Raw genomic sequence first — 19,702 nt, 5'->3', positions numbered from 1 at the left:
ATACTGCATGGACTGAAGAGTGGAGGCTGCTGAGGAGAACGGGTCATGATGATGGCTGGAATGGTGCAGATGGAGTGGCATCAAACATCTGGAAATCATGTGTTTGATGTAGATTATAACATTTGCCTGATTCCGCTCCAGTCAATACCACGAGCCCATTGTCCCCAATTAAGGTGCCACCAACCTGTGACGGACTGTACAACTCATAGTGCAACACATGAATGCACTGACCAGGGGCCTCATTTATAAACGTTGTGTACATTTCACACTAAATATCTGTGTGCGGCATTTCTGAAAAATGAGATTTATAAACTTGTCTCACGCCATACATTTAACGTTTACCGTTATAAATAACTGTCATTAAACTGCGTGCTTGAATGAGCATTCTGGAAAATGCCCTGCATTCCCTCTTTATGGTGACAATAACAGCCTTTATTTGCTGTATAATTTGGAAATATTTGAATTAGACAACTGCAGTTCCTAAAAGGAAGAGCAATGGTAAATGTGATTACATTTCTGTGGAGGTGTGGGCAAAATGTTGTGATATTTTGCAGTGACCTTTTCAAACTAAATATGCATGCTGCCTCTAGCGAGTGCCTGTCAGCACATTCTGTAAGATTGATTGTATATTTGAAACAATTTAAAAGTAGTCTAAATGCTACAGCCATCACTTCTATGCAAAATATTCATTGTTGTTCAATATTTAGTTCATCAATAGATTGTGTTTCTATGTCCTGCCCTGGTATAGGCTCTGATGACGTCATACTCCTATCGCACAGCAATAGCCTGTCCATACATTTCAATACTTCACATAAGCTACAGTTCTATTTACTGTGTTGGTAGAATGTTTTTATATTTTGCAGTAATGTATGCTTATTGGCAAAGGACTGTGACAGTTTCTGAAAGAGAAAACAATGTCCCATTGTTTTGGACCTGTGAGCAGAACGATTGAATTCAACAATGTTTTGCATCGACTTTTCACCCAACCTAAATATGATGGACTGAAACATTGTCTAAGCTACTCAAATCAAATAGAAATTACAGTAGGCTTCATACAGTGTTATAGTCATACAGCAAACTCAGCAAAAAAAAGAAACGTCCCCTTTTCAGGACACTGTCTTTCAAAGATAATTTGTAAAAATCCAAATAACTTCACAGATCTTCATTGTAAAGGGTTTAAACACTGTTTCCCATGCTTGTTCATTGAACCATAAACAATTATTGATCATGCACCTGTGGAACGTTCGTTAAGACACTAACAGCTTACCAATGGTAGGCAATTAAGGTCACAGTTATGAAAACTTAGGACACTAAAGAGGCCTTTCTACTGACTCTGAAAGACACCAAAAGAAAGATGCCCAGGGTCCCTGCGCATCTGCGTGAACGTGCCTTAGACATGCTGCAAGGAGGCATGAGGACTGCAGATGTGGCCAGGGCAATAAATTGCAATGTCCATACTGTGAGACGCCTAAGACAGCGCTACAGGGAGACAGGACGGACAGCTGATCGTCCTCGCAGTGGCAGACCGCGTGTAACAACACATGCACAGGATCGGTACATCCGAACATCACACCTGCGAGACAGGTACAGGAGGAACGCACAATTCCTCCATCAGTGCTCAGACTGTCCGCAATAGGCTGAGAGAGGCTGGACTGAGGGCTTGTAGGCTGTTGTGCCTATGGGCACAAACCCACTGTCGCTGGACCAGACAGGACTGGCAAAAAGTGCTCTTCACTGACGAATCGCAGTTTTGTCTCACCAGGGGTAATGGTCGGATTAGCGTTTATCGTCGAAGGAATGAGCTTTACACCGAGGCTTGTATTCTGGCGCGGGATCAAATTGGAGGTGGAGGGTCCGCCATGGTCTGGGGCGGTGTGTCACAGCATCATCGGACTGAGCTTGTTGTCAATGCAGGCAATCTCAACGCTGTGCATTACAGGGAAGACATCCTCCTCCCTCATTGGGTAAACTTCCTGCAGGCTCATCCTGACATGACCCTCCAGCATGACAATGCCACCAGCCATACTGTTCGTTCTGTGTTTGATTTCCTGCAAGACAGGAATATCAGTGTTCTGCCATGACCAGCGAAGAGCCCGGATCTCAATCCCATTGAGCACGTCTGGGACCTGTTGGATCGGAGGGTGAGGGCTAAGGCCATTCCTCCAGAAATGTCCGGGAACTTGCAGGTGCCTTGGTGGAAGAGTAGGGTAACATCTCACAGCAAGTACTGGCAAATCTGGTGCAGTCCATGGGGAGGAGATGAACTGCAGTACTAATGCAGCTGGTGGCCACGCCATATACTGACTGTTACTTTTGATTTAGACTCCCCCCCCCTTTGTTCAGGGACACATTATTCCATTTCTGTTAGTCACTTGTTCAGTTTATGTCTCAGTTGTGGAATCTTGTTATGTTCATACAAACATTTACACATGTTCAGTTTGCTTAAAATAAACGCAATTGACAGTGAGAGGACGTTTCTTTTTTTGCTGAATTTATATCGGCTACTTAAAAGTAAAATATCAACTTTCTTGATGTTCACCTATGAACTGCGCTGCCTATGGGATTGCATGCAGCAAAACTTGAAATACATAGCCTTTCTATTTACTAGGCTACTATAGGCCCAATTAAATGAGAGATGCACATCGTATTTTTGTTATTGTTTTTTACTTTGATTTATTCAGGGATACCCAATTGAGACCAGGGTCTCATTCAAAATTATTAACTGAGAACAAACAAGTCACATGATAATTCAGTAAATCCATAAAACACAATCAACCAAAAAACTTCCACACCTCCACAATACAATTTGTTGTATGGCTACTTCAGGAATTTTGAACCCATCACTGCCAGAAAAGGTGTGACATTTATTCTCCAATGGTTAGGAAAATAAAATAAATAGGTAATATATTCCTTTTTGTCATTATTTTAGATTCCCCCCAAAAACACAGATTTTCGCTCTTCTCACTAATAGCAAATGGCTGCACCTCGTTATTATGTTTTTATTAGTAAGCGTGTTGTTACGTTGGCATGACAGACTCAGGAATGCATAATAGGGTTTTTTGTTATGCCCAAATTACGGTGTGCCGTGTAAGGGCACGGGGACGAAGACCAAACAAACACGTAACAAAAACACAGGGTTGAAACCCAAAAAAAGAGCAAGGAGAACCTTGAATAAATAACACACACGCACAATGATTATCACACGGGACGAGACCCGTAATCATCTGTGCAATCCACAAGGGCACGAAAGCCCAAAACACACAGCACAGGTACTCACACGCACTAACGGATATTGTAACAATAATCGACATGACCATGGAAACCAAAGGGGACATATATACAAATACTAATCAGATCCACATATGATGCCATCTCTATTGCACTCCACACTGCCCTTTCCCACCTGGACAAAAGGAACATCTATGTGAGAATGCTGTTCATTGACTACAGCTCAGCGTTCAACACCATAGTAAAGCTCATCACCAAGCTAAGGATCCTGGGACTAAACATCTCCCTCTGCAACTGGATCCTGGACTTCCTGACAGGCCGCCCCCAGCTGGTGAGGGTAGATAGCAACACATCTGCCACGCTGATCCCCTACACATTGGAGCTCCCCAGGGGTGCGTGCTCAGTCCTCTCCTGTACTCCCTGTTCACCCACGACTGTCTCTGCCTGGCCGGTTCCCCTCTTTCCACTGGGATTCTCTGCCTCTAACCCTATTACAGGGGCTGAGTCACTGGCTTGCTGGGGCTCTCTCATGCCGTCCCTGGAGGGGGTGCGTCACCTGAGTGGGTTGATTCACTGTTGTGGTCATCCTGTCTGGGTTGGCGCCCCCCCCCCCCCTTGGGTTGTGCCGTGGCGGAGATCTTTGTGGGCTATACTCAGCCTTGTCTCAGGATGGTAAGTTGGTGGTTGAAGATATCCCTCTAGTGGTGTGGGGGCTGTGCTTTGGCAAAGTGGGTGGGGTTATATCCTTCCTGTTTGGCCCTGTCCGGGGGTGTCCTCGGATGGGGCCACAGTGTCTCCTGACCCCTCCTGTCTCAGCCTCCAGTATTTATGCTGCAGTAGTTTATGTGTCGGGGGGCTGGGGTCAGTTTGTTATATCTGGAGTACTTCTCCTGTCCTATTCGGTGTCCTGTGTGAATCTAAGTGTGCGTTCTCTAATTCTCTCCTCTCTTTCTTTCTCTCTCTCGGAGGACCTGAGCCCTAGGACCATGCCCCAGGACTACCTGACATGATGACTCCTTGCTGTCCCCAGTCCACCTGGCCATGCTGCTGTTCCAGTTTCAACTGACCTGAGCCCTAGGACCATGCCCCAGGACTACCTGACATGATGACTCCTTGCTGTCCCCAGTCTACCTGGCCATGCTGCTGCTCCAGTTTCAACTTCCACCTGACTGTGCTGCTGCTCTAGTTTCAACTGTTCTGCCTTATTATTATTCGACCATGCTGGTCATTTATGAACATTGAACATCTTGACCATGTTCTGTTATAATCTCCACCCGGCACAGCCAGAAGAGGACTGGCCACCCCACATAGCCTGGTTCCTCTCTAGGTTTCTTCCTAGGTATTGGCCTTTCTAGGGAGTTTTTCCTAGCCACCGTGCTTCTCCACCTGCATTGCTTGCTGTTTGGGGTTTTAGGCTGGGTTTCTGTACAGCACTTTGAGATATCAGCTGATGTACGAAGGGCTATATAAATAAATTTGATTTGATTTGATTTGACTGCATGGCCAGGCACGACTCCAACACCATCATTAAGTTTGCTGGCCTACCACCAACAGTGGTAGGCCTGATCACCGACAACAACGAGACAGCCTATAGGATGGAGGTCAGAGACCTGGCCGGGTGGTGCCAGAATAACAACCTATCCCTCAACGTGACCAAGACTAAGGAGATGATTGTGGACTACAGGAAAAGGAGCACCGGGCACGTCCCCATTCTCATGAAAGGGGCTGTAGTGGAGCAGATTGAGAGCTTCAAATTCCTTGGTGTCCACATCAACAACAAACTAGATTGGTCCAAACACACCAAGACAGTCGTGAAGAGGGCACGACAAAGCCTATTCCCCCTCAGGAAACTAAAAAGATTTGGCAGGTCCTGAGATCCTCAAAAGGTTCTACAGCTGCAACATCGAGAGCATCCTGACCGGTTGCATCACTGCCAAGTACGGCAATTGCTCGGCCTCCGACCGCAAGGCACTTCAGAGGGTAGTGCGTACGGCCCAGTACATCACTGGGGCAAGGCTGCCTGCCATCCAGGACCTCTACACCAGGCAGTGTCAGGGGAAGGCCCTAAGACCCCAGCCACCCTAGTCATAGACTGTTATCTCTACTACCACATGGCAAGTGGTACCAGAGTGCCAAGTCTAGGACAAAAAGGCTTCTCAACAGTTTTTACCCCCAAACCATAAGACTCCTGAACAGGTAACCAAATGGTTACCCGGACTATTTGCATTGTCTTCCACCCCAACCCCTCCTTTACGCTGCTGCTACTCTCTGTTTATCTTATATGCATAGTCACTTTAACGATACCTACATGTACATACTACCTAAATGGCCCGATCAAACAGTAAATGGGCAGACCAACATTGGCTAACCGGGCTATCTGCATTGTGACCCACCACCCGCCAACCCCTCTTTTTACGCATCTGCTACTCTCTGTTCATCATATATGCATAGTCACTTTAACGATACCTACATGTACATACTACCTCAATAAGCCTGATAGGTGTCTGTATATAGCCTTGCTACTCTTTTTCAAATGTCTTTTTTCTGTTGTTTTATTTCTTTACTTACCCACACACACACACACACACACACACACACACACACACACACACACACACACACACACACACACACACACACACACACACACACACACACACACACACACACACACACACACACACACACACACACACCTTTTTTCCCACACCATTGGTTAGAGCCTGTAAGTAAGCATTTCACTGTAAGGGCTACACCTGTTGTATTTGATTTGATTTGATTTAATCAGTGGGAATAGGGGACAGGTGTGCGTGATGAAAGTTCTGGAGTTCTAACCAAAGTGATTTCTGAATATTGATCATCACATTTATTGGAAATGTGAACAATGGTGTAGTGCACTCCCTGTCTATGATTGCCATTGCCTCCCATGTAGAATGTAACAGCATAGTTAAGGCTGCTCATTGATTTCTGTTCCAGCTTCTAATGCTCCATTGAGCAGAGACCTCCAGACGTGTTTTACATAAATCAGCACAGCTACAGTGTCTGGCCTTCTGACAGATATGAGGTAGCACTCTGTGATTTCACCACACATTACACTGTAATCAGAGCAGTTCCACCCCCCCACCCAGTCTTCGATTATGCATCCATTCTACTCTGATAAGTACCTGACACAAGTAATTTCAATGCACAAGGCGAGAACCAGATGCAGACACAGGAGGCAGTGGTTGGAGTCTTACAATGTTTATTCATCCAAAGGGGTAGGCAAGAGAATGGTCGTGGACAGGCAAAAAGGTCAAAACCAGATCAGAGTCCAGGAGGTACAGAGTGGCAGACAGGCTCGTGGTCAAGGCAGGCAGAATGGTCAGGCAGGCGGGTACAAAGTCCAGAAACAGGCAAGGGTCAAAACTGGGAGGACTAGAAAAAGGAGAATGCAAAAAGCAGGAGAACGGGGGAAATGCTTGTTGACATAGAAACATACAAGACGAACTGGCACAGAGAGTCAGAAAACACAGGGATAAATACACTGGGGAAAACAAGCGACACCTGGAGGGGGTGGAGACAATAACGAGGACAGGTGAAACAGATCAGGGTGTGACAAGTCATGGAGTCTTATTGGCATGGAGCTCCATTAACAAGGGAGTACGTTGGGTTTCCTGATCATGGATCATGGGATCCATCCTTCCCATTGCCTCTCCCTCACGGTGTACCGTGATATGGGATCAGCCATGGCTCCTTCCTCATTGCATTCCTGGGCGGCAGCGTCATGCCCTGTGGTGTAACCCCATCCTCCACTAGGACTCTGAGTGAGGAGAGGTGGGGATGTGGTTAGAGTGGGAGGGGCTGGATGGCTGGAGGGGCCACAGCACCAATGCAGCTGTTGGGGATTTGTGGACTGAAGTTACCCTGCTGTACTCGGAGCAGGATTAAGCAGGGAGAACAGCAGAGGAGCCCTGGCCTCAGAAAACTCAGAGACCCTGGAGAGAGGACACCACTGGGCCATGAAGATGAGAACAGCGAAATGTATAAGACTGTATTGGAAAAGAGAGACGAGGAAGGACAGCTGTTGAACCCAAGGCTCCCTACATAAGGATGAGAGCAAGAACCTCGAGTCCTGTCTTCACGCTGTATTAACCCACTGTGGTGAAAGCCCTCTAGTAAACCACCACCTTGCCAAGCAGTCCAGACAGCCATTGGAGCCCAGATATGTTTCATACACATCCAGCCCTTCAGGGCAATGATACATTTTGTTCTAACAAGAGGGATCAATAGCATCTCAGCACTTTGAAATTAAGAAATCACCCCCTCATCTCATCGAGATGTACTTCGTTCCATATCCCTTTTCAATTTCACTGTTCCCTGGCAGGCCGGGTATGGGACTGGAAAGGAGTTTGGGCTTGTGCGCGTGTGTATGCGCTTGTGTGTGCGCGTGTGTGTGTGTGCACATATGTGTATGTATGTGTGTGTTTGTCCCAGGCCTTAGGTAGAGGCCCAGCTGACTGCCCTGTGCCCTCCTGTGCCACAGTGACGTCCCTCTGCCACCCTCACAGCTGGAGGGGCTCTGTGACAGGGGCAGCTGCCTGCCTCCCCTTTCTCCCCTGGGGCTAATGATACACCAATACAGCCAACAGCACGCCATGGGCCTATCAACACCTTCTTCCAGCTTTCTTATTAGAACACGGCTACTCTCCCTCCAGTCTCCAGTGAGTCTCTACGGCTCTCCACTGCTAGCAAGATCACAGCCCTTCTACGGCAGACCGCTGCTCCAGAGCATTTCCCACTCCCTCTCCGGCCCTTTTGTGTGAATACTAGATTTGTCTCACTCTCTTTTGAACAGAGGTAGACACCGTGTGTTTTGGTCTGGCTGCTTCTATGAACAGAGGGAGACACGCAGTGTGTTTTGGTCTGGCTGCTTCTCAAAGGTTACCTCTGACTTTTATCTCACGGCTGGCCTTGAAGCTTGGTGGAGTGGGGCTGACACACACTGACACACATCACACAGGCCTGGTTTCAGTTAAGGCAGCAGCAGCTGCAGCAGGAGGAGGAGGAAATTCTATTTCCCATAGTTCACCCAGTGTAATGGAGCATGTGTAGTACGTCTCTCAAGATGCCCAGTTATCATCGGCTTGCTTGGAAAAACCTCACACATTCATACACAGACACACACACACAGACAGACAGAGGCCCACAGACAGTTAAAATAATACTGAGGGTGAGCGATTACGACCAGGGCCAAATTACAGCAGGCCTGTTTATAGTACATACTGATTGAGACGGTTTATATAGTAACATCTCCTCAGCATATCTCCTCAGAAGGCTGACCATCCCTTCCCCACGTCATCCATCTCCTCTAGTCACACACACAGGGGAGCACACTATACTACTCCGGGCCCAGTGTGGGAATGTTGCTCTAGCAGTTTCTTAAACGTGCTGATGGCCATCATTTTCCTTGGCTTGTGTTTATAGCTGGAGGTCCAGTGACTGTCCACACTCTCTGAGGAGGAAATGGGCTGCTCAAATAATTGCGAGTAATTACATAAGTCTTATTAGGTACTGTCATTGAAGCCAACATTCATTTGGGTCACTAATGAGCAGACACAACTGTTTTGTTATGCAGACTCTCTTGCTCTCTAGGGCTGACCCTAATTAGTCGACTGGTCGATTGTTTGGTCGTTAGGCTGTTGGTTGACTGAGATTTTTTGTTGTTGTGCAGGAGCAAATATATACTGTACAGCACCAGTCAAAAGTTTGTATACACTTACTCATTCCAGGGTTTTTCTTTAATTGGACTATTTTCTACATTTTAGAATAATAGTGACTGCATCAGGAGTATGAAATAACACATATGGAATCATGTAGTAACCAAAATAGTGTTAAACAAATTGAAATATGCAGTTGAAGTCGGAAGTTCACATACACTTAGGTTGGAGTCCTTAAAACTCATTTTCCAACCAATTGTTGAAAAATTGTTTACAGACAGATTATTTCACTTATAATTCACTGTATCACAATTCCAGTGGGTCAGAAGTTTACATACACTAAGATGACTGTGCCTTTAAACAGCGTGGAAAAATCCAGTAAATGTTGTCATGCCTTTAGAAGCTTCTGATAAGCTAATTGACATTATTTGAGTCAATTGGAGGTGTACCTGTGGATGTATTTCAAGGCCTACCTTCAAACTCAGTGCCTCTTTGCTTGACATCAAGGGAAAATCAAAAGAAATCGGCCAAGACCTCAGAAACAAATTGTAGACCTCCTCAAGTCTGGTTCATCCTTGGGATCAATTTCCAAATGCCTGAAGGTACTACGTTCATCTGTACAAACAATAGTACGCAAGTATAAACACCATGGGACCCCGCAGCCGTCATACCGCTCAGGAAGGAGACGCTTTCTGTCTCCTAGAGATGAACTTACTTTGGTGCAAATGAATCCCAGAACAACAGCAAAGGACCTTGTGAAGATGCTGGAGGAAACAGGCACAAAAGGATCTATATCCACAGTAAAACAAGTCCTATATCGACATAACCTGAAAGGCAGCTCAGCAAGGAAGAAGCCACTGCTCAAAATCCGCCATAAAAAAGCCAGACTACGGTTTGCAACTGCACATGGGGACAAAGATCGTACTTTTTGGAGAAATGTCCTCTGGTCTGATGAAACAAAAATATAATTGTTTGGCCATAATGACCATTGTTATGTTTGGAAGAAAAAGGGGGAGGCAAATATAGGCTGAAATAAATCACTCTCTACTATTATTCTGACATTTCACATTCTTAAAACAAAGTGGTGATCCGAACTGACCTAAGACAGGAAATTGTTACTTGGATTAATTGTCAGGAATTGGGAAAAACTGAGTTTAAATATATTTGGCTAAGATGTATGTAAACTTCTGACTTCAACTGTATCTTATATTAGAGATTCTTCAAAGTAGCCACCCTTTACCTTGATGACCGCTTTGCACACTCTTGGCATTCTCTCAACCATCTTCATGAGGTAGTCACCTGGAATACATTTCAATTAGCAGGTATAGCCTTGTTAAAAGTTCATTTGTGGAATTTATTTTCTTCTTAATGTGTTTGACCCAATCATTTGTGTTGTGACAAGGTAGTGTTGGTATACAGAAAATAGCCCTATTTAGTAAAAGACCAAGTCCATATTATGGCAAAAACACCTCAAATAAGCAAAGAGAAACGACAGTCCATCATTACTTTAAGACATGAATGTCAGTCAATACAGAAAATTTACTTTGAAAGTTTCTTCAAATGCAGTAGCAAAAACCAGCAATCACTATGATGAAATTGACATGATTGGTTGACTGTAGGTGGGGGCGGTACTTTCTTTATAAACACAAATTCACTTCCTTGACAACTTCCTTCACAACAGCTCTGCACAATATTGTTGTATGGTGGTATTATACATGTTATATTGTAGATATGTAGTGGTATAATAATGTTATATGATGTACTGTTTTATATTTTGTTTTATGTGTGATGTAAGTGCCTTAAATTGTTTGGACCGCAGGAAGAGTAGCTTCTGCCTTGGCAGCATCTAATGGGGATTCCTAACAAATACAAATGCCCCGACGGCTATATTGGAATTGTTTGTTGGCACCGCCAAGGCTGTTTCCCTTCTGCCGCTATTGTAGAACAGCCCTCCAAATTATAAAAGGAAACTGGAGATGCCATTGCTCATCATTACATGGAAATGTAAGGCATTGCCTGGGAAATCATCTTATAGGGAGAGGCAACCTGGGCCATGTTGATTATATTTGATTTGATTTATATGATTGGGGCTGTAGATCAGCCTGTAGACTAGATGCCTGCTTCACACACCTGTTCATGGAGTGCTATCATTCATTCTGCAGAGCAAGTGCTGGCTATTGATAGTCTGTGTATTTTACCATGCTTGCCAAGTGAGAGAGAGAGAGACTGACTGACTCACTGACTCAGAATCAGACCCAGTAGCTACAGTGTGTATACATCTTGTCATCCACTCCCAGCATATTGTCCTTTCTTATTTCTCCCTCTCAGTATTCTGCCGCAGTGCTCAAGGTCACACGTAGCGCCTAGAGTTTTGTTGGAGCTGAGTGAAGAACTGACCACTCTGGTGAAAAACAGCTTGCTCTAGTCTCTCAAACTGTGGTGTTGATGCTCTTTACATTTTAACTGTTCCTCCTGGCCTGTGGAATAGATCTATCCATGTGGCCATTTTATACTCTGGGTTTTATTGTGTTTTACAGGCCTGGCCCTCTATACATATGACGTTTATTATTCATGGACTGTGGTGAGAAAGAGAGAGAGCATAGAGTGCTGACTGAGTTTGTGTTTTTGGCAGGCTTCAGGGCTTTCCTACTCGTGAGACTCTGAGACTGACCTGTGACTGCGGAACAGACACTGTCTCCCTCTACATCTTCACCCCCAGAGCAACGGTAAGAACTACACACACACACACACACACACACACACACACACACACACACACACACACACACACACACACACACACACACACACACAGGGCTCCCATCTGTTTAAGGACCTGTTTAACACATTATCAAAGGGAACAAGACACTGTAATTACACCTACCAGAGATATAATACCAGTGCCCTAGCCGTGTCTCAGTCACCATCGATGTGTTTGCGCAATGAACTTCGATTCAGTTGCACTGTAATCAGCATTAGCTCCTCTAGCTCAACCCCCTCTGCTCTGATGTTGCACCTTTGACAGCACTGCTCTGCAGTGAGTATGGTTACATGCACACAATAATGTGATTATTGTGCATAATCAGATGAATTCAATAGTTCGATTAAAACGTTTACATGCTTTGCAAGAAGAATGATTCCCCTAATCATCCTGTTTACGTGGACACATCTGAAATCAGGCTACCTGATGACACTGGTAAATGCAGAAAATTCCCAATCAAAATAAACGTTCTACCATGTCATTTTTGGGAAGCATATTTGATCCTGATTTAAGACTTATAATGTTTGTATATACTACTTCTAAGACACATACATTTAGTTGTTCCAAAGTCAATTGACTCGTGCTAAAGAGGGAGGCGGTAGCGGAGAGAACAGTCTATGACTGGGGTGGCTGGAGGCCTTCCTCTAACACCACCTGGTGTAGAGGTCCTGGATGGCAGGCAGCTTAGCCGTAGTGATTTTCTGGGCCGTACGCACTACCCTCTGTAGTGCCTTGCGGTCGGAGGCCGAGCAGTTGCCGTACCAGGCAGTGATGCAACCAGTCAGAAAACCAGTTTTAATCAGCGCATGCTTTCTTTGATTTTGACCTCATGCCGTTTAAGATAAGCAAAGTAAGGTGTTTACAGGACTATTGCATAATCTGCCTACAACCATAAACGGATTATTACTGTCCATGTAAACATTCTCAGTGTGTCTTTAAGAAATAGCATGGTATAATCTTTTTCATCTTACAGCAAACACTCCCTAGTCAGTTGTGCTCTTATTCTCCGGGCCTTCCAAGGTGTAAGGTCTTCTCTGATAGCCACTCAGACCCCTTCCCGGTGGCTCCCCACTTCAAAGTCAAGCGTTGCTAAAAAAGGAGGACTAACATTTGCCGCTAGCCAGTGCTCAGAAAGACCGGGTAACTTGTGTTTAGCTACCGATGTAGGATCTTAATTTGAGCCAGTTTGCTACAACAGGAGAATAACCTGCAGCAACAGGAAATGTTAATTATTATGTGAATTATAATTAATATACATTTTTGTAGGGGTTATTATACATTTTTGTAGGGGTTGGTACATTTTTCGTTAGGGCAAATCAAGTCTGAAATTTTAAAAGTGGAAATTACAAACTTTACTAGCCTTGTCACGCCCTGACCATAGTTTGCTTTGTATGTTTCTATGTTTTGTTTGGTCAGGGTGTGATCTGAGTGGGCATTCTATGTTGGATGCCTAGTTTGTCTGTTTCTGTGTTTGGCCTGTTATGGTTGTCAATCAGAGGCAGGTGTTAGTCGTTGTCTCTGATTGGGAACCATATTTAGGTAGCCTGGGTTTCACTGTTGGTTTGTGGGTGTTTGTTTCTTGTGTTAGTGTTTTTGCCACACAGGACTGTTTCGGTTTGGTTTATTTCACTTTATTGTTTTGTATTTCATAGTGTTCAGGCTTTTCTTATTAAAATCGTCATGGGCACTTACCACGCTGCGTTTTGGTCCGATCCCTGCTACACGGAAATCTGCCATTACAAGACTTTTTAAAACTCAAATACACTACAAGTTTGCATTTCCTGCTTTACAGAAACATTCTCAGCAACAAAAGAGTGATCAAATTAAGATCCTCCATCTTTAGATCAAAGCGTATTGTAGCTGATCTGGCAGGTTTGGCGGCGGCAGGGCTACTGGGCCAGTCATGTAAGAAGCCTCAGGCGCTGAGGTGTCAGATCCATAGCAGAGAAATCAACAGGATGGGGAGTTTGGGAATGAAGGGTCAAGGATATGGGCATCACTCTCTCTCCCTCACTGTCCCTTTTTAATGCATACAAACATCCCCCTCTGGGCTTTGTGGTTTGCAGGAGATGTTTGTGTGTGTGTGTGTGTGTGTGTGTGTGTGTGTGTGTGTGTGTGGCAGAGAGTGATAGTGTGTGTGTGTGAGCGACTGTGACTTTATGTATGAATGTATGTATGCATGTACACTACCGTTCAAAAGTTTGGGGTCACTTAGATATGTCCTTGTTTTTGAAAGAAAAGCAAAATTTTTTGTTCATTAAAATAACCTCAAATTGATCAGAAATACAGTGTAAACATTGTTAATATTGTAGCTGGAAACGGCAGATATTTTATGGAATATCTACATAGGCGTACAGAGGCCCATTATCAGCAACCATCACTCCTGTGTTCCAATGGCACGTTGTGTTAGCTAATCCAAGTTTATCATTTTAAAAGGCTAATTGATCATTACAACACCCTTTTGCAAATATGTTAGCACTGCTGAAAACTGTTGTCCTTATTAAAAAAGCAATCAAACTTGTCTTCTTTAGACGAGTTGAGTATCAGGAGTATTCCATGCGAGAAATTGCCAAGAAACTGAAGATCCCGTACAACGCTGTGTACTACTCCCTTCACAGAACAGCGCAAACTGGCGCTAACCAGAATAGAAAGAGGAGTGGAAGGCCCCGGTGCACAACTGAGCAAGAGGACGAGTACATTAGAGCGTCTAGTTTGAGAAACACACGCCTCACAAGTCCTCAATTGGCAACTTCATTAAATAGTACCCACAAAACACCAGTCTCAATGTCAACAGTGAAGAGGTGACTCCGGGATGCTGGCCTTCTAGGCAGAGTTCCTCTGTACAGTGTCTGTGTTCTTTTGCCCATCTTTTATTTTTATTGACCAGTCTGAGATATGGCTTTTTTTTGCAACTTTGTCCCGGCCAGCATCCTGCTTTTCTTTCAAAAACAAGGACATTTCTAAGGGACCCCAAACTTTTGAACTGTAGTGTATGTATTTACAGGTACAGTTGAAGTCGAAAGTTTACATACACCTTATCCAAATAATTTTAAGCTCAGTATTTCACAATTCTTGACCAAGAAACTGAAGATCCCGTACAACAATTAATCCTAGTAAAAATTCCCTGTTTTAGATCAATTAGGATCATCACCTTATTTTAAGAATGTGAAATGTCAGAGTAATAGTAGAGAATTATTTATTTCAGCTTTTATTTCTTTCATCACATTCCCAGTGGGTCAGAAGTTTACATACACTCAATTAGTATTTGGTAGCATTGCTTTTAGCATTGTTTAACGTTTTGAGTAGCCTTCCACAAGCTTCCCACAATAAATTGGGTGAATTTTGGCCCATTACTCCTGACAGAGCTGGTGTACCTGAATCAGGTTTGTAGGCCTCCTTGCTCGCACACGCCTTTTCGGTTCTGCCCACAAATATTCTATAGGATTAAGGTCAGGGCTTTGTGATGGCCACTCCAATACCTTGACTTTTGTTGTCCTTAAGCCATTTTGCCCCTTTTCCTCCAACCATAACGATGGTCATCATGGCCAAACAGTTCTACTTTTGTTTCATCATGCCAGAGGACATTTCTCCAAAAACGATCTTTGTCCCCATGTGTAGTTGCAAACCGTAGTCTGGCTTTTTTTATGGCAGTTTTGGAGCAGTGGCTTCTTCCTTGCTGTGCGGCCTTTGAGGTTATGTCGATATAGGACTCGTTTGACTGTGGATATAGATTATTTTGTACCTGTTTCCTCCAGCATCTTCACAACGTCCTTTGCTGTTGATCTGCGATTGATTTGCTCTTTTCGCACCAAAGTACGTTCATCCTCTTCCTGAGCGGTATGACGCCTGCGTGGTTCCATGGCGTTTATACTTGCGTACTATTGTTTGTACAGATGAACGTGGTACCTTCAGGCATTTGGAAATTGCTCCCAAGGATGAACCAGACATGTGGAGGTCTACAATTCTTTTTCTGAGGTCTTGGTTGATTTCTTTTGATTTTTCCATGATGTCAAGCAAAGAAGCACTGCGTTTGAAGGTAGGCCTTGAAATACATCCACAGGTACACCTCTCAAATGATGTCAATTATCTTCCAAGCTGTTTAAAGGCACAGTCAACTTAGTGTATGTAAACTTCTGACCCACTGGAATTGGAATACAGTGAAATAATAAGTTAATTAATCTGTCTGTAAACAATTTTTGGAAAAATGACTTGTGTCATGCACAAAGTAAATGTCCTAACTGACTTGCCAAAACTATAGTTTGTTAACAAGTAATTTGTGGAGTGGTTGAAAAACTAGTTTTAATAACTCCAACCTAAGTGTATGTGAACTTCCGACTTCAACTGTATGTGCACATACACATAATGTGAGCTCATATGTGTGTGAAGTGAGTCCCCTCACTCAATTAGACAACCTTCAGCTGGCAGATAATTTAGGGATATTGACAGATGAAGTCATTGAAACATCATCAGCCCCCCTCCACAGCCTCCCAGGCCTCGACCACAGGCATGTGGGCCAGCGTGAAGTGGACTGCTGGGAGGTCAGGAGTAACTGAGACCGGTGGAGGATATAGGACGACAGGACAGGAATGGCCTGCTCAGAGAGGATGTCCAAACCCTCAACCCCCTCAACTCAAATAAATCAAATCATAATATCAATTATTATTTGTCACATGCGCCGAAAATAACAGGTATAGACTTTTCTGAGCCAGACTATTCCATTCTCCCTCCCTGCGTCTTAGTCTACCTGATGCTACTCCTCCAATGGAACTATTTACATATTTTTTTCCCAGGCTGAAGTGGCAGCTGCACGCACCGATGGCCATCAGAGATATGGCACGCCTCTGTTTATTGGCTATTGATTGACTGTGCTTTGGCAAAGGGAGACAATGAGTTACCGGCCGCTCGCTGTGGTAGTATTGCTTCTCGAGACAAAGTAGTCTGGCCTGGTTTACTTTATTTATTTATATCTCTGGTTTTATACTGAACATGTAAAGTGTTGGTCCCATATTTCATGAGCTAAAATAAAAGATCCCAGAAATGTTCAATAAGCTCCAAAAACGTATTTCTCTCAAATGTTGTCAAATTTGTTTACATCCTTGTTAGTAAGCATTTTTCCTTTACCAAGATAATCCATCCACCTGACAGGTATGGCATATCAAGAAGCTGATTAAACAGCATGATCATTACACAGGTGCACCTTGTGCTGAGGACAATAAGAGGCCACTCTTAATTGTGCAGTTTTGTCATACAACACAATACCACAGATGTCTCATGTTTTGAGGGAGCGTGGAATTGGCATGCGGACTGCAGGAATGTCCACCAGAGCTGTTGCCAGATAATTGAATGTTAATTTCTCTACCATAAGCCGCCTCCAACATCGTTTTAGAGAATTTGAAAGTACAGTACAGTTCAACATTTTGGACACACCTATTCATTCAAGGGATTTTCTTCATTTTTACTATTTTCTACACTGTAGAATAATAGTGAAGACATCAACACTATAAAATAACACATATGGAATGATGTGGTAACCAGAAAAGTGTTAAACAAATCAAAATATATTTTTTGTAGCAACACTTTGCCTTGATGACAGCTTTGCACACTCTTGGCATTCTTTCAACCAGCTTCAACTAGAATACTTTTCCAACAGTCTTGAAGGAGTTCCCACATATGCTGAGCACTTGTTGGCTGCTTTTCCTTCACTCTGTAGTCCAACTCATCCCAAACCATCTCAATTGGGTTGAGGTCGGGTGACTGTGGAGGTCAGGTCATCTGATGCAGCACTCCATCACTCTCCTTTTTGGTCAAATAGCACTTACACTGCATGGAGGTGTGTTGGGTCATTGTCCTGTTGAAAGAGAAATTATAGTCCCACTAAGCCAAACCAGATGGGATGGTGTATCTCTGCAGAATGCTGTGGTAGCCATGCTGGTTAAGTGTGCCTTGAATTCTAAATAAATCACAGACAGTGTTACCAGCAATGCACCCCTACAAATAATATTTGATTTGATCATACCTCCTCCTCCATGCTTCACGGTGGGAACCACACATGCGGAGATCATCCGTTCACCTACTCTGTGTCTCACAGACACGGCGGTTGGAACCAAAAATGGAAAACAAACTGTAGCTAGCTTTCTGGTCACGCGCCTCTATCTAACAGTACACTTCAAGTTACCCTCGTTCGAAATGGCCGTACTTCTTCATTACACAAAGGAAAAACCTCAACCAATTTCTAAAGACTGTTGACATCCAGTGGAAGCGATAGGAACTGCAAGAAGATCCCTTAGAAATCTGGATTCCCAATGAAATGTGATTGAAAAGAGAGTGACCTCAAAACAGTGTCCTCTGGGTTTCGCCTGCTAAATAAGTTCTGTTATACTCACAGACATGATTCAAACAGTTTTAGAAACTTCAGAGTGTTTTCTATCTAATAATATGCATATCTTATCTTCTGGGGATGAGTAGCAGGCAGTTGAATTTGGGCATGCTTTTCATCCGGATGTCACCTGGATCTGTCACCAAGAAGTTAATCCACCTGGAATGTAAGATTTCATAAAAGCTTTACAGCGAAAGCAAATCAAGCGTTTATGTGAGGACGAAAGTCAGAAAAGCAATAAAATGAATCGCTTACCTTTGATGATCTTCAGATGTTTGCACTCACTAGACTCCCAGTTACACAATAAATGTTCCTTTTGTTCGATAAAGATTATTTTTATATCCAAAAACCTCCATTTGGTTGGCACGTTTTGTTTAGTAATTCACAGGCTCGTGCAGGTCACGACGGGCAGATGAAAAATTCCAAATAGTATCCGGAAAGTTCGTAGAAACATGTCAAATGTTTTTTCATGATAAATTCCCAGGTTGTTTTTACAATAAATAATCAATAATATTTCAACCGGACGGTAGCTTTTTCAATAGGAGAGAGAGAGAAAAGGTCTGCTCCAAGCTGTTGTTGTATGAAAAACTCTGGGGACACGCAGCTATGCACTGACGCGATGTGATCGTTCTCGCTCATTTTTCAGAATAAAAGGCGGAAACTATGTCTAAAGACTGTTCACATCATGTGGAAGCCATAGGGAAAGGAATCTGGTTGATATCCCTTTAAATGGAGGGAAGGCATGCAATGGAACAGGGAGTTTTCAAAATAAGAGGCACTTCCTGGTGGATTTTCCTCAGGTTTTCCCCTGCAATATCAGTTCTGTTATACTCACAGACAATATTCTGACGGTTTTGGGTAACTTTAGAGTGTTTCTATCCTAATCCGTCAATTATATGCATATTCTAGCTTCTGGGCCTGAGAAATAGGCAGTTTCATTTGGGTACGTTTTTCATCCAAACATCAAAATACTACCCCCTACACTCAACAGGTTAACGGGATTTCAGCCATAAGAAGTTAATGATGCATTACGAGATGGAGGGATGGCAACATGGAATCTTCCCACATGGCTTATTTATATAGTGTCAAGACATGGATACAGGTTCTATTCTGTGGAGAGGTCACTAGCATAAGGCGAGCTATGTCAATGCGAAAGGACGAGCAATTCAATTTGGTCCTCTGATGACATCCATTTGAAATTAAATTGGTTCCTGCACATAGTTTTCATTTTCCAGGAGTCATTGGTTCATTAAGTATGCTTGGATGTGAATGCATCTCGGTGTCCCCGGTATGCGAGGAGGAAACACCCATCCATGTGAAAGCTAATGAATGACTATAAATAAGTATGTTACAACTTCTGCAACACACATCTCCAATAAAATAGTTGTATGATTTTTTTACCTTTATTTAACCAGGCAAGTCAGTTAAGAACAAATTCTTATTTTCAATGACGGCCTAGGAACAGTGGGTTAACTGCCTGTTCAGGGGCAGAACAACAGATTTGTACCTTGTCAGCTCGGGGATTCGAACTTGCAACCTTTCGATTACTAGTCCAACGCTCTAACCACTAGGCTACCCTGCCGCCCCAATGATGATGATGTTAGAATGTTCAAATCTCTTGTTTTAAGCAGTCTAATGAAC

The 19,702-nt window shown here is 43.7% G+C and overlaps 1 protein-coding gene across 2 annotated transcripts in view; it reads left to right on the top strand.

The window, feature by feature from the left end:
• Positions 1-19,702, top strand: part of LOC109867608 (tetraspanin-9) — a 290,148-nt gene that overhangs the window by 73,573 nt on the left and 196,873 nt on the right. For both annotated transcript variants that reach the window (XM_031801318.1, XM_031801319.1), the window contains exon 3: positions 11,557-11,650. The gene's annotated coding sequence lies outside the window, so the exon portion shown is untranslated. The remainder of the gene's footprint in view (positions 1-11,556; positions 11,651-19,702) is intronic.

The sequence above is a fragment of the Oncorhynchus kisutch genome, linkage group LG22 (assembly GCF_002021735.2).
Source record: "Oncorhynchus kisutch isolate 150728-3 linkage group LG22, Okis_V2, whole genome shotgun sequence".
Lineage (NCBI taxonomy): Eukaryota > Metazoa > Chordata > Actinopteri > Salmoniformes > Salmonidae > Oncorhynchus > Oncorhynchus kisutch.
This window is presented reverse-complemented; position numbering and strand designations above follow the sequence as displayed.